The 15,713-nt window shown below is 42.9% G+C and overlaps 1 pseudogene; it reads left to right on the top strand.

Annotated features, from left to right (window-relative positions):
- Positions 1–9,842: 9,842 nt before the first annotated feature.
- On the top strand, positions 9,843–11,119 carry LOC119877454 (annotated as a pseudogene).
- The last annotated feature ends 4,594 nt before the right edge of the window (positions 11,120–15,713 follow it).

The raw sequence follows: 15,713 nt of genomic DNA, 5'->3' as shown, positions 1-15,713 counted from the left end.
CACCCTGGGCCAAAGGCAGGCTCTCAACCACCCTGGCGTCCCTTACTTTGTTTTTATTTTATTTTTTTAAAGATTTTATTTATTAATTCACGAGAGAGACACACACAGAGGCAAAGACACACACAGGCAGAGGGAGAAGCAGGCTCCATGCAGGAAGCCTGATGCAGGACTCGATCCCACGTCTCCAGGATCATGCCCTGGACTGAAGGCGGCACTAAACCGCTGAGCCACCAGGACTGCCCCTCTTACCTTGTTTTTATAAATAGTTCTGTAGTGGAACACTTTCCTGACAGGGAAGGGCATGTCGCTGATTTCAGTTTTGCTAATCCAACAGCGAGCATTTAAATACAGAGAGGTAGGTCATGGTGCTGTGAGGCCCCCCTGGGCAAACATTTTCAGGGACTTTATAATCATACGTGTCACTTCATGGCCACCTATTTTCTATGTAGAAAGAAGTTCCTCACATAAGAGCTTTTTTGACTGATGATGGTTTTCTTCCACTTTTGGGAATTTCCTACCAAGTGGACTCTACTGTAACAACAGACATTTCCCCCTCAGTTCCCAGTTTTAGTGCCCTATATGCTTTATGACCTCACCTGCCAGCTTCTGGTGATAATTCCTAGCAGAGCAGGTGAGAGGTTGGCCCCGGAACTGGCTATGGTCTCTTAGAGCATGCCTTACAAGACAAATGTGCCTGCCATTCCAGATTCTACCTCTAGCTATTGCCTGGGATTCCCAGAAATTAGAGGACTCAGGGTGTCCTCACCCCTCCAGCAAACAGCCAGAGAGTCCTGAGTGCACAGGTTGCCAGGCTTCATTTCATCATTTGGTTTTATGCTTTTAAATGTTGTTCTACGGAACTTAGAGGAGTCCACCCCATGCCTTCTTTTTCACTCTTTTTAGACTAATGAGGTGGCCCATGCAAGTTAGACAAGCCAAATTAATCTCAACAAATGCAACTCATAACACCATAAAAGCAAATAGATGACTTTAACTCAGCTAGCCAGAGCATCTTCTTGGCATGGGAGGTGCATCATTGTTCTTTGCTGTCATTTGACCGGAGGAGTGAAAGTGACAGTTGTGACCTCCATCCTCCTAAAGCCAATTTTATACGAGCATCAGTTATATGTTAGGGTAAAAGCCCGTGTGTGTGTGTGTGTGTGTGTGTGTGTGTGTTTTAATGATTTTATTTATTTATTTATGAGAGACACACACACAGAGAGAGAGAGAGAGAGTCAGAGATATAGGCAAAGGGAGAAACAGGCTCCCTGCAGGAAGCCCGATGTGGGATCCCATCCCAGGACCCCAGGATCATGACCTGAGCCAAAGGCAGACACTCAACCACTGAGCCACCCAGGTGTCCCAAGCCCATTGTTTCTAAAGAAAAAGGATAAGATAACAAGTTCTGACTGTGCATCAAATCTGCTTTATTTGAGAAGGAACTAACTAAATACTGCATCACAAATCCTGACAAAGAGGCTTGGATGACCGTATAAAAGGGACCGTGTCAGAATAAATAATAATAAATGGCTTTCTTGGACATCCAGCATAAATTTCCTCATCTAAAATGATGTGTTTCAGTGATGAAGCAAAGATGGCATAACAGCGGATGGCTGATGGTCCATTTTGTTCTGCTATCTGCAGAAACACAGAAGTGATGCCTCCCCTCATGCAGGAGTACTGGGGCCTATACGAAGGGCATCCTGCCTCTCCTCAGGGAGTTTCACAAGCTGCTGATAACAGCCAGCCTCCTGCTAAGGTATCTGTGAAGGAGAACCAAGGCAACAGTATCCATAGAGAAAAATGGGTATTCCAGAGAACATGAGTCAAAGCTGAGGAAGTAAGCAAAGGAAAAAAAAAAAAAACCAAAAACTGGTAAAAACAAAGTAAACAGGAAAAGATCTGTTCTATTAAAACTCGAACCTTTTTCTACCTGTAAAATTAGAACAGAGAGTATCTCTTTCCAGCGTGCATGTTCAATTCCCTTGCCAGAAACTTATTAGGGCACCTCTGCCATGGGAAGTAGGTTGCGTTTTAATGATCCAAAGCACTTTGTGAGACACCGCTAAAGAAAGAAGCTCAAAATGCTGTGGCCCAGGAACCCTTGAACTGCTGATGGATGGTGAAGCCCACCCAAGCCACAGGGCCCTGGAAGGGAGTTCATCAGGTATAGGTAATTCTCACAGTGGTTTACAAAGACAGGTCTTACCTTCACCTAACATATGCCCATCAACCCTAGCTGCAAATCTGAACCATGCAGAGGGCTTTGAGAACCCTAGTCCAACATTCTAGGAATCTCTGGGGCTCCACAACCCCATACATCTGTTACTTTTTTAAAGCTCCTCAGGTAATACCAATGCCCAGTCAAGGTTCAGAACCACTGGCCTAGAATAACGTGATGTATATAGACAAGCAAGTCATTTGTGATACCCAGGCCAGTTATTTGTGAACCCCCCTTAAAGCCTTTCACATGGGAGAAATGTTTATAAAAACGTAATAATAGTAATATTTTATGTGTCTAGTACTTTGTATTTGAACATAAAATTTGTGTTTTTATGCTCTTATGAAAGTACTGTCCTGGGAAAATGCTTAATAGCTTGTAAAACTATTCAAATGTTAGATATCATCAATCTCCTATAACTGAGAAAATAAGCAGAGTGAGAAATCTAAGACTTGTGTAGGACCTCACTAAACAAGTGCCTGGCAAATCTTGTACTAAAATCAGGGCTCCTGATTGCCCCTCATCCCTCTACACAACTGAGATTCATGACTATCTTTAAAGGGAACCTAAAATGTTGATACATTTGGTTTCCTCTATTATGAACTGTGATTCAGCCTCATACACAAATACATATTAAATTGTTTCAGGTTGCTTTGGAAAATGTGTTACTTTAGTGTCTCACCTCAATGATAAAAAAATCACAGATGAAACAAGCTGTCAATCTCAGCATGTCTGAATGTTTGAGTTAGTTATTGCTGTTGTCAATATCTGCTAGTTTTCTTTATTTCACTTGCCCTGCACCTACAGCAAGTATCAAGTTTCCAGAAAAATTACTGACAGAAAATCTAAAAAAAGGAAGACAATTTTATGTATAGTTTCTTTTTCTGCAAACTGGGATAGATCAAAACTTCTTTTCATGGCTGGATGTTTCAGAACAACTCCAGAGAAGCTGACGTGGAGATGGGTAAAGCTGTGCCAGCATATTCCTTAAGGGTTGACATACTGGTCAGTGATTCCTGCCCCTCAGGCCACATCAGGGCTCCTCCTCCTCATGACCTGAAGGTTAACAGTCAGAGCTATGAGACACGTATTGAACACCCATTAAGTGTCAGATGTTTTACACATGGGGTCTCGTTCAGTCCTGAGCCACGCTGCCAGGTATTTGTTATCACCTCTACTTTATACACAAGGAAATTGAGACTCAGAGATTATGTAGCGTTTCCAAGTCCAATATCCAGTAAATGACTGAACTGGGACAGGAAATGAAGATTACCCCTGGACTCCAACTCATGCATTCTAGGCAGAGCTGCACCTTCCAGGCACCTGAGTTTCCTAAGCATTCTGGTGGATACCACTGAGTTCACCCACTCTTCCACTGTGAGGAGATAGGAGCCCTGTGCCTCCTTGATGCATCTGTAGATATGTTTAGATAAATTTTCTGAGGGGTAGTTTCTCCCACATAGGGTAGAAGTCAGTGCAAGAGGAAGAATGGGGCATGAGTGTGGGGTCTCTTGACACCAGACCATGAAACTTTGGTGGAGGCCCCTCCTATTCACAATGGAGTGAAATTGCTCTTCCAGCAAGGTTATCTTCTCCATTCTCAAAGGGAAAGAGGGACGAGGGGTTGGGGGCATGAGAGCTCTGCCCTTTTACTCCCAGCACTGGTCAAGACAACCATATTACCCTCTCAGTCAGCTCCAAAATGATTATTTTTAACTGAGCAAGGGTCTTAAGCCTAACAGATACTGATTAGAACTATAAATAACTTCAGACAGTAAAGAAGTATGAAATCTTAAAAAAAAAAAAAAAAATCGTTGAGTTTCCAGAATGTCTAAGAGGTCACACCAACTAAAACTGTTGAACCAACTTTTAAAAAAATAAGCAAATAAGCATTGATTAAAATTATAATTGAAAAGGGACCTCTTACAGCTTTTTATGGACCCTATCCCAACTTTTTCTCCATCTCATGGGTGGTAAGGTGAATTGGACTCCTTTTCATGGGTGGGCAGGTTTGGAAGGATGTCTGTGGAAGTCATTTCTCCTACTTATTTGGTAAGTTGAGCTGACCTAATTTATCCACCATAGAAGGTCAAGAATCTGGCAGATTTTTAAGAATGTTCTAGTGATCATTTTCTTTCACCATCAAATGGGAAAACATCTGAACTTTCTGGACCTTGGTGCTCCCCACAGCATGGAAATTCCACTGTTTTGTCTTTGCTGGTCTCTGTGTGGAATTGTCTTTGTTACTTCCTGGCCTCTTGGTTTGTTGAGTCTATATTGAATCAGACTTAGTTTCCTGTTTTGACTTAAATGTTAAAGAGACATTCAGAGAACTGAATGAGTAAATATTGGAAAAGATCATTATGGATGGATCATTCAGTTTGATTTTATGAGTACACCAAAGAAAATGATTATTAAGAGTTTTTAAACTAAAAAATAAAGTGCTTATTTTGCATTATAGCAGTAATATTTGTTTATTGTGCAGACTTAGAAAATGAGAAAAGCACTTCATGATCCCATCTTGCAGAGTTACTGAGACTGTTGACATCTTCTAGAATTTCCCTGCCTGCATATGTGTATGTTTGTGTAATAGGATTATACACTGCATGCTATTTCATAGTGGTTTTTTTCAGTTGATAATATATCTTTTCATGTCATCAAGGTTTAGGAGGTTTGGGGTTTTTGTTTGTTTTGCAACTGGAAGCACTGTGACGATGGACATCTTTATAATTAAATCTTTGTTGACATCATTAATTATTTTCTTAAGTAAATTACTGGAAGCGAAATCACTGGTTCAAAGGATATGTAACATCAAACTGCCCCTCAGAAACATTGTTTCACGTTAAATATGTTCAAAATATCTTCTATTTACTTAAGACAAAAATGGCCAATCCCTCACTTCCTGACATGAAGTGTGCGTGGGTGTCCTCCTCAAGCAGTTGCCCTACTATTTCTCTCCTGGGTTCACCTGGGAATGTTGCTTTTATCCTTCCATTTCCCAAGTTCCAGAGTGGCCAGAGCCCAACCTCACTTTATTTCATGTTTCTCCCTCCACCCCTAAGGATCTACCTCCTCAGTGAGCCACATGAGATCTCTTAACACCGGTTTGGAATTTCCAGAATCTCTAGGAAGAGCTCATGCCTGAGTGATGTTATTAGGCCACTGCATGGCAAGAAGAGAGGAATGCAAAAGCACATATCATTTCAACTTGTGATATTGGGTGTATCCAAGAATCTCCGTCAGAGAGCCCCAGGAAGAATGTGCCATTGCCTAGCAAGGGAGGAAGGAGGCTGGCTTCACAGGCCTGCCTGGTGAAAGGCGGTGTTCAGGCTGGCAGTATTGGAATGGCATTTACACTGGACAACCATGGGGTGTATGTGCAGTAAACCATGTCTGTGAGGCCCAAAGAGAGCAAGTGTTGTAGCAAGCCCTGCTGCTGAGCACATTGGTCCACATTCCTCATACAGGGGACAGCATGATACATCCTCTCAGGGAGTAATACTAGAAAGATCCATTTCTCTCCAGTCAAAATGACCATGATCCCTTGAATCAGGCAAAGGTAGGCTTTATCCTTCCTGCACCTCTACCTTGACTCCCCAAAAAAGAGTAAAAGTGAACTATTTTTAGCCTGGTTTCTGGGATAGCTATCTCTCTTCACCCCACCACCCCCCCCCCATCTTCCTATGGCAATCAAATGTTGTGTGGCAATCAACATTTAGGTCTATACTTGCAGATATATACAGTCCTACTCCGAATACATCTCTTAGGGTAAGTCATACCACCCTCTCAAAGCAAGGAAAGAAGAGTTAAGCTGGAGGATTTCCTGAGAGGTTAATTCGAAGCTGAACTGTGAGGCTCAAGTTCCACTCTGATTTACTTAAATAATTGAAAGGATTTACTCCCTTCCCCTTACCTAGAACTGGATGGACAAAATAAATGTTAAAATTTGTTTGCTGAAGAGTTCAGTACAGAAGTTAAAAAGACACTAGAGTGTTTCCCAAATACTGTGGGAGGGAGGGAAGGAGAAGGGGAAGGAAGGAGGACAGAAGAAGAAAAGAAGGAACGAGAAGTAAGTTATGGCCTAAGGACATCACTTTAAACCACAGGTAGAGCCTAAGCCTAGAATAACCGCTGTGTAGTGACCCTGGCCAATTCTCCCCACCAGGTGCATAATACTGGCATTGGGAGGCTCAGGCCTAGACTGGCAGAGCGACAAGTGATCCAGGCCACATCTCAGGAGTTGACAGCTGCCTAAAAGGTGCTGAGAAGCTAATAAAGCCTAAAGAAATTTGCTGAGTATTTTTCAGACCCCTTCATTGTAACGTCCAGTGGTGTCCAATGATCTTAATTATATATTGCAGAGCACAGAAAGCAGAGGTCTGAATGCTTTCAAGTAATGTCACTGGAAGTCCTTGCCCTTCCTGGACAGTTTTGTCCCTTGGGACAGGATGTAGAGTGAAGCTCTCAGGAAAAGTTTCCAGATTTTAAATTATATTTTTCTCAAGAAGATGTTTTTAAAAAAAGTCATCAGATATACTCTCCTTGCTTTTCTCTGCCTCATATGTTCTTATTTGGCATGTGTGCAGTTTCCCCAGGCTGTAAGTTAACACATTATGAATTAGTCATATAACATTTTATTGAAGCTCATCATCAGACTACATTACTAATTTTCCAGCCAGCACTTTACCACCTGCTGTGTCAAGCAGGGTATCCTATTACCTGCCTAAGACCACTGACTTCAAGCTCCAGGAAGGGGCACTGTAGTCAAGATTTTTGAAATTTGATAGACAAGTTCATTATCATTCCATCCCCACTTCATTAGGTGTCAACCCTGTAGCTCCTTAGTCTCCTGTGAACTCTCAAAGGAAAGGTCTGTGGTTTGCTCATTTCTGTGTCCCCACAGGTGACAGTGTCTCATAGGTGACATGTTGGGCCTCCAAAAGGCGCTATACAAGAAGGGAATGAAATGAGCATGTTGAAGACTTAGTTTTTCCTTCTATCCATTTGACTTCATTTGCTTTTCTCTGGTCTGGCTTCCCCTCTGTGTCCCCATGTCTAGCACAGTGCCTGGCAGGTGACAAGTAGAACCTCCTTCAGAAGGCTTATTTGGTAAATGAATAAAATTGACATATTGAAGAGTATCCTCTCTCCCTCCCCCCTCCCTCTCTGTCTCTCTGTCTACATGTCCTTGATTATTTTATTTGTTTTTCTCTCGTTTGACTCCAGTACCATAGTGACAAACTTATAAAAATCTAAAATCATTTGAGAAAACACAAGAGCAATAGCACATCTGTGTACCCTATGTTTATAGAAAATGTGTTCATTATAAATGTTATTGGTCAGATTAAAGCTTGAATAAATGGAGAGCAGACTTGTTCATGGTAAAAGGACTATGTATCACAAAGTTGGCTGTTATTTCTAAATTGATTTGCAAGTCCACTGCGGTTCTATCATAATGCCACCAGAGTTGAGGGAAGTCAGTGAGGAGAAAAGGCATAGTTAGCAAAATTTTGTAAGAAAGTTTCTAAAATTCAAAAAAAAAAGAAAGAGAAAGAAAGTTTCTAAAATTCATCCAGAGTAATAAATTGGAGGAAATATTTTTAAAAATCTAGATAATGAATAATGGAAAAATTTATCTTTCCAGACTCTAAACCATAGACACTGCTTTAAGAATGAACAAAGCCCTGAGGTGCCTGGGTAGCTTAGTCAGTTAAGCTCTTGGTTTCAGCTCAGATCATAATCTCATGGTTCATGAGATTGAGCCCTGCATCAGGCTCTGGACTCAGTAGGGAGTCTGCTTGAAAGATTCTCTCCCTCTACTCCTCCCCCAATTTGTGTGCACTTGCTCTCTCTCTTTCTCTCTAAAATAAATAAATCTTAGGAAAAAAAAAAAGAATGAACAATGTCCTTGTGATACTGACAAAAGATATAAACAGGTTTTCTTTTTTATTAAAACAAGCATAGAAAGATGTTTTTGAAAGTCAGCTTATTAATTTTAAACCATTTGAAGACAGAGGAATCCATGAGTCCAAACCAATAATAAAATAAGTAAATGAGAGAAGGGAAAACGGTTACTTGCAATAGAATGTAGAATGGCAACGTTCAGGGAGTAGGGCAGGAGTGCCAGAGGTGGAACATTATCATTTTTTTTTAGATTTTATTTATTTATTCATGATAGTCACACAGAGAGAGACAGGCAGAGACATAGGCAGAGGGAGAAGCAGGCTCCATGCACCTGGAGTCCGATGTGGGATTCGATCCCGGGTCTCCAGGATCACGCCCTGGGCCAAAGGCAGGCGCCAAACTGCTGCGCCACCCAGGGATCCCGGAACCTTATCATTTTAAGACCAACATGATAAAGACTGTTTTGGATAAGATCTTGTCAATAGACACTAAATCAAAGGAGGGGAGGATATATTTTGATGGAGAACAAGATATATGCATGACAGAGTAGCTCCCCGGAGATTATTAGTTGAAAGGAAAAATACCAACTGTAGAGTGATTGCCAGTGATCAAAATTAACATCGCCAATGAGGGACAGATGAACATCATGTATCACCAGCTATAATACATAGGACATAATGTCCGTTGTGTAATAGCCCAGCTGAGAAGGCCTAACCTGAATCTAATCATTAAGGAATGTCAGGCAATTGCCTCCAAATGAGCAAAAGGACTGAATTCTTCACAAAATGTCTAGTTTTATAAAAGATGAAAGAGGAAAAAGACTGAGTACAAATACCACAATTAAGAGATTAAGAGACATGACAACCAAATGTAATACCTGATGCTAGACTGAACCCTATGTTGGAAAGAGGAAATACTGAGCCAATTGGTAAAATTGGAATATGAACTTTACGATATTGGGTCAATGTCAGATTTACATTAATGGATCACCCTACTGTAGTAATGTAGGAGAAATTTTTTCCCCCTTTTTCAACCTTTTTTTCTTTCCCTTTTCCTTTTTCTTCTTTTTTCTCTATTTCTAGGAAATGCACACTAAAGTATCTGGAGATAAAGAGCCACGGGGAATACAACTTACTCTTAACTGTTCATGAAAAGGTTCAGGAGAAAATACTTATATAGATGATAGCTAGATGACAGCTAGGTGGTAGATAGACGATAGATAGATGATGATAGATAGATGATAGATGATAGATAGATGATAGAAGATACAACATCATGATAGATGATGGATAGATGATAGATGATGATAGAGAAAATCAGCAATAGCTAAATCTGGGTAAAAGGCACATGGATGTTCTTTGTACCATTATTGTAACTTCCCCATAAATTTGAAATTCTTTCCAAATAAAAAGGCTTTTTTTTAAAAGAGTATACACAGTTATAGTTCCATTTATGTGAGGTTCAGGAATATGCAAAACTCAGAGATGATGTAAGAGGTCAGGACAGAAATCTGGGCCTTTCCCCAGCTGCCCGGCCGGAGCCTTCTGCCTTGGTGGCCGCAGCCCTGGCCACCAGGGAGATGGCCACGAACTTCTCGGTACACGAGAAGATCTGGTTTGACAAGTTCAAACACGAGGATGCAGAAAGGAAGTTGTAGGAGCTGCGGAGCGGGAGGCCGGCTCCTCAGCCAGGAGAGCGGCCCGTGTGACCCCGGGGGTGGCAGGAGCCAGAGAGAAGAGCAGCCCAGGCCGGGGTGACAGCAGCCTGCAGGCGTCGAGGCGTCGCGCAGCATCTGCAGGGGGCGGTTTCCAAGCCGCAGGCCCGGCCGAGCGCCTGGAGAAGAGCTGAGACCGCTCACCCACCCACCCACCGGGCGCAGCCCCTCAGACCCAGCAGTGTCCCCCACAGCCAAGCGGAGCCCCCGGCCAGGAAGGCGGCCACTGCCTTCCTGGGACGACCAGGACGATGCCATCAGCCTGTTTGGCAGTGAGGAGGAGGAGGACGAGGACGAGGACGAGGAGGCGGCGCTGGTGGCCAAGTCCTCCATCCTCCTGGGACGATGAGACAGACATGGCCCAGCTGGAGGCCTGCGTGCGCCATCCAGTTAGACTGGCTGACCTTGGGGGGTGGGGGGGTGTCCTCCAAGCTGGTGCCGGTGAGCTATGGCATCCCCAAGCTGCAGATCCAGTGTGTGCAGCACGACAAGGTGGGGACAGACCTGCTGGAGGAGGAGATCACCAAGTTCCAGGGGCACGTGCAGAGTGTGGACGTTGCTGCTTTCAACAAGATCTGAGCCCCAGCACTGGGCCTGGGTGTGCGAGGCCCTGCAGCCAGTAAAGACTGAGATTGCAAAAAAACAAAACAAAACCTGGAGGTTACCTCTGCAGAGAGGGGAGAGGATACCAACTGCAAACGAGCTCACAGGAGCCATCTGTGGTGCTGGAAACATCTCATATCTCGATCTCAGTAATGGCTATGTGAGTGCATATATCTATATGTAAAAATGTGTGAATTGTTGACTCAAAATGTGTGTACTTATACACATTATACCTTGATTATAAATTAAATTTTTAAAAATGTGATTGGGAGTTGAGAGCAAGAAACCTGTACAAGAAAGGATAGAACCAGGAAGTGAAGGACGCACTGAAGGAGGTAGGCATGATACCAGGAAATAGCTTCAAAATTTGCCTCAGAGCCTTCACACATGAAACAACTAAACGATCTTAGAGTTCCACAGAACCACATGCAATAGGAGGCTATAACTTACCCATCCCCGCTGAAGGAATTCAGGTCAGAAAGATCCGCAAGGAGGTGGGTTAGGAAAAACTCCAGGGAACTTGAACTGAGGCTTGGCCCGAAATGTGGGAATTGGAGAAGAGTGTACACTATACATCTTCCTAATTTCCCTTCTTTGACCATTTATGTAAGTTTACATTTGTGAGGCCTTTCTCTGAAACTGGTTGGTCTTTTTTAATGCACAGATACAGAACTGAAGAAAGCCGTACCTATGGGACAAAGAAATAAGTGAGTGTATGTCATCTCCCTGAGGAGAAGTTTCTTAAGGGACTCCTGGGTGGCTCAGTGGTTGAGCATCTGCCTTCAGCTCAGATCGTGATCCCGGGGTCCTGGGATCGAGTCTCACATCAGGCTCCCCTCGGGGAGCCTGCTTTTCCCTCTGCCTGTGTCTCTGCCTCTCTCTCTCTCTGTGTGTCTCTCATGAATAAATAGATAAAATCTTTTTTAAAAAGAAGGTTTTTAAAAGGACTATGATGATAGATTCTCAAAACCTGGGGCTGCAAGAGAAGGCTGGCAAGACCCATGTCAGCATACTTCATTAGATCTACGCTTCTGGAGGAGCCTCTCCCATGTCCTCAACACTGTGCTAACTCTGGAGACACCAAGTGTGCTGCTCCCAGCACCTGCCCTTGAATTGCCGAAACACTCATGGGCTTATGTAACAAAGAGGCATATCACAAATGGCCAGTTGGGACCTCTCATCAGCAAAGTTAAATGAGATCACATTTTTTTCACCCCCTCTGCTCCAACACATAGCAATGATAGTCAAAATACAGTAAATTGGTATAGCCTGGTTCTGCAACAAATAAACCAGAAAAGAGGGAAGAAGTGAACAACATAAAACAGAGAACAAACCGAAGCATAAGTCTCTTAAGACATGGATAAGAAAGAAACTGAGAGCATGGGGTTACAGGGACCAAAATGCTTGGACCAAGAAGGGAGACCAAAATGGAACTTGTTACCTGAAGCTAGAAGAAGGCCTTTACCATTTCAATATCCTCTTCAAATGAAGACAGGGGAAAAGAAATAAAAACAAAACTATGTTGTCTATGGCATTTTATGTGTCAGAGATTACAGCCTAAGTTTTATAACCAAGAGATATACCAAATTCCCCCTGGCCCAGTACCTGGATGTGCAACATCTCCAGAGATTAGGATCTTTTGAAATCATTTAAAGATTCTATGTATTTATTCATGAGAGACATAGAGAGAGAGGCAGAGACACAGGTAGAGGGAAAAGCAGGCTCCCCAGGGGAGCCTGATGTGGGACTCGATCCCAGGACTCTAGGATCATGACCTGAGCCAAACGCAGATGCTCAACCACTGAGCCACCCAGGCGTCCCTTGAAATCATTTCAGACTAAAACCCCAGAAATGAAGTAGAAGCAACTACAAAACCATCAGATGAAGACAGGTGAGCAATGAGGTAAAGATAGAAAGAGAAAATACATTTTTAAGAGGAAATAAAATGTCTCCCTTTCAAAACCAAAATTCTAAAAAACACAAGAAATCAAATACTAAGAAAAAGCCAATGCGATCAACAATCAGAATGAATCCCCCCAAAAGGAAATTAAAGTTATAAACAGTACAACAAAAATCTGAACATTAATGCATCCAGCATGCTCAATGAGATGACTAAAATTTAAATTCTATTCAACACGGAAACAGACGGAAGGGAAACGAGAATGGATTGCTCTGTCATGGCATGGTGTGCTCCTCACAATTTAACTCAAAGTATGTAAAGCACATACAAATAGAATTACAAAGGGGAAAATCACAGATCTGTGATCATAGTACAAAATGACAAAATTTGAACGTATTTCTATCAGGTATGTTAAACTGATAAAGAAGCAAACAAAAATCATGAAGGACACAGGAGATTTGAGCAACACAATGAACGAGTTTAATCTAATGGATGTTTATAGAGCCATTACTCCTCGGCAGCACAAAACTCCCTCTGGACTCCTCTTGGCGTTAATGAATATTTTACTCTCTTTTGGGAAATTCATTCCAGCTTTAGTCTAGATGAGGGTCCTGCCATTTCTCCCTTTCCTGCATCAGTGCCAATAAGAATAGCTAAAATTTACTGAGCCAGGCCAAGGACTAACTACCTCGTTGGCTAACTTAATCTTCAAACTCTCAAAGGTTGTAACTTTCCAAAATGGAAGCTACTGGCCAAATGTGACCCTTGAATAGTTGAAATGTGACTGGTCTCAATTGAGATGGGGTTTAAACATAAAAAACACACTGGAGTTCTAAAACTTAGTACCAGCAACAACAAAAAAGCTAACCATTAATAGTATTTATGGGCACAGACAACTTCATCTGCCCAAACACACCAGGCTACTTACTCTGTGACTATCATGGAGCAAGGCAAAAAAAAAAACAAGATCCTTCTAAAATTGTGTCTGAGAACAAATAAAAATAAACATAAGTATTTACCTCTCCCAGCTCAAATAATTTTTGTTCTTTATTAATTTTTGTTCCTCTCACCTCTGAGTGATAAAGATTATAAAGGTGAGAATCACTCTCAGTCTCAGCATCCAACAGAACAAAACCACACTTTTTCTTTTTTTAAGATTTTATTTATTCATGAGAGACAGAGAGAGAGAGAGGCAGAGAGAGAAGCAGGCTCCATGCAGGGAGCCCGATGTGGGACTCGATCCCGGGTCTCCAGGATCAGGTCCTGGGCTGAAGGCGGCGCTAAACCGCTGAGCCACCAGGGCTGCCCTTTCTTTCTTTTTTTTTTTTTAAGAAATGGTTTATCATTTCCATTTTATGTATAAAACAGATGGGAGTAACCCAATCAACACACAACTGCTGCCACATGGGAAGGTGTTTTCATCAAATTTCCATTCAAAGAACATGCAAATGTTTCTTTTATCACATCTGCAGTAACTATGCTTTTCCATTTAACTGTTTTTAAAAATCCGCATGTCCCCATGAGCCCTCTGTCCCACTCACAGGAAGGAAGAGGATTGGTTAAAACAACTCCTTAAGCAGTTCTCTGCTGACCCCTCTTCTCAATCATTGATTCATGGAGGTGACAGTTCACGCCACCCCCGGCCACACCCCGGCCACGGAAGCCTTGGGAAGGGAATCTGAGCCTCACCACCGGGGTGATCAGCTTTGCTCTGAGATGGTGCAGGCCTCAGCCGCCAACCCACAACCCACGGGACGGTAGTGAGGCACTTCAGCTGGCGTGGCTGTGCGTGGCTGTGCAGGCAGCAGCGGCCACCCCTTCCGTGGCCCCTGGTGTGGCCCACGGGACCCTGTAGCCCAGCTCTTGCCCCCCCTCACCCTTTCCAGTTTTGCCTCCAGCCCTGGTCTCCTGCTCTCGCTCCTGCCCAACCACAGCCACCAGCGAAAACCGTACTTCTTTGAATTCTCTCCCAAACCATCGACCAGAGTTCAAATCCTGCGACAACCGCCTCCTAATACCCTTTGCCGAGATGCCTCCTGGCCCTGTGTGGAGTGCTATTTCTCTCCTTGCTGCTAATCCACTAAATTAACTGTGTTCACCAACAGCCTATTCCTGATGGCCGTTAGCTGGAGGGTCCTTGGCCTCCAGCAGATTGAGGCACTGAGAGACTAAGTAGCTCATTTAAAGTCACGCAGGTTACAGGGCTACCATCGCTCCTCTTCCACCCCGCTCGTATATCGGGATCTCTGAACATCACACCCAAGAATTAGGATGTATTCAAAAGCTCCCCACCGTGTTAGCCAGCCAAAGTTGAGAAACGTTGGTGGAGATACGCCTACCGCAGCACATCTCAAACTTTAACATGTTCATTGATCCCCTGGGAAATCTTGTTAAAATGCAGATTTTGACTCAGTAATTTGAGGTGGAACTCGAGATTCTGCATTCCTAACAAGATCCCAGTAGATGCTGATGCTGCTGTTCCAAAGACTGTATTTTGAATCACAAGGTCTAGAAGTCCCTTAGAGCTGTTTTTCCAGAAATGTGCTTTGTTTCTCTATTTAAAAAAAAAAACAAAACTTATTTATGCATTTATAGAGCACCTATAATTCATTAAGCGCTGTGCTGGCTGTTGGGGTTCCAGTCATGAACCAGACAGGACGTGTCTCTACCCATGTGAGCTGACGTTCTAGGGACTCAGAGGGAAGTATCACGTGCAGTTGAAGCCGGGAGTTGAGTTTAGGGACCTAGGGCCCTACTTCTACTCTAGCTTGGTGATGTTGGCGATCAGGACCCTGATATCTTCCCTTTGGTCTTCAGCGTTGTGTTATTTTATTTTTACCCTAAATAGTAGGAATTTGGAAATCATAGATTTATTCCAGATGTATTCATTTGCTAAAGTAACTGTCATGTTGGGAGGCCACAACATATTCGAGGTTATGAGAACAGGAAGTTTGTTGTTAATAAAAGACCAGCAACTGTAATAGAATTTAAAAGTAAATTATTTAGCATCCAGGAGATAATCCCCCCAAAGATTATCACAGTTTTAAAGTAGGTCAGCTTCTGGGGACGTGTCTCTAGACCATACTTATAATAAGTGAAACTCAAATGTTTCACTGCTCTTGCATTTGAATGGTTTTGACATGAAATTTTAATTTGTCTTCAAAAGTCATCGTATGTCTGCTGCTGGGAGCTTGGGAGATTTGTTAACCCTTCCCCGGAATGTCAGAATCGCAGAACCAGTTTCTTGAAAGCTGGGATTTTCTTTCTCTTAATGTTTGGTCAGTTGTGTGGGGTGAAAAGGAGAAAAGCAGTCCTTGACACCCGAAGGCTGGCCTGGTGCACAGAACATTGCACCACACGGTGCCTCTCCG

Source organism: Canis lupus, chromosome 23 (genome assembly GCF_011100685.1).
Source record: "Canis lupus familiaris isolate Mischka breed German Shepherd chromosome 23, alternate assembly UU_Cfam_GSD_1.0, whole genome shotgun sequence".
NCBI classification, from domain to species: Eukaryota; Metazoa; Chordata; class Mammalia; order Carnivora; family Canidae; genus Canis; species Canis lupus.
This window is presented reverse-complemented; position numbering and strand designations above follow the sequence as displayed.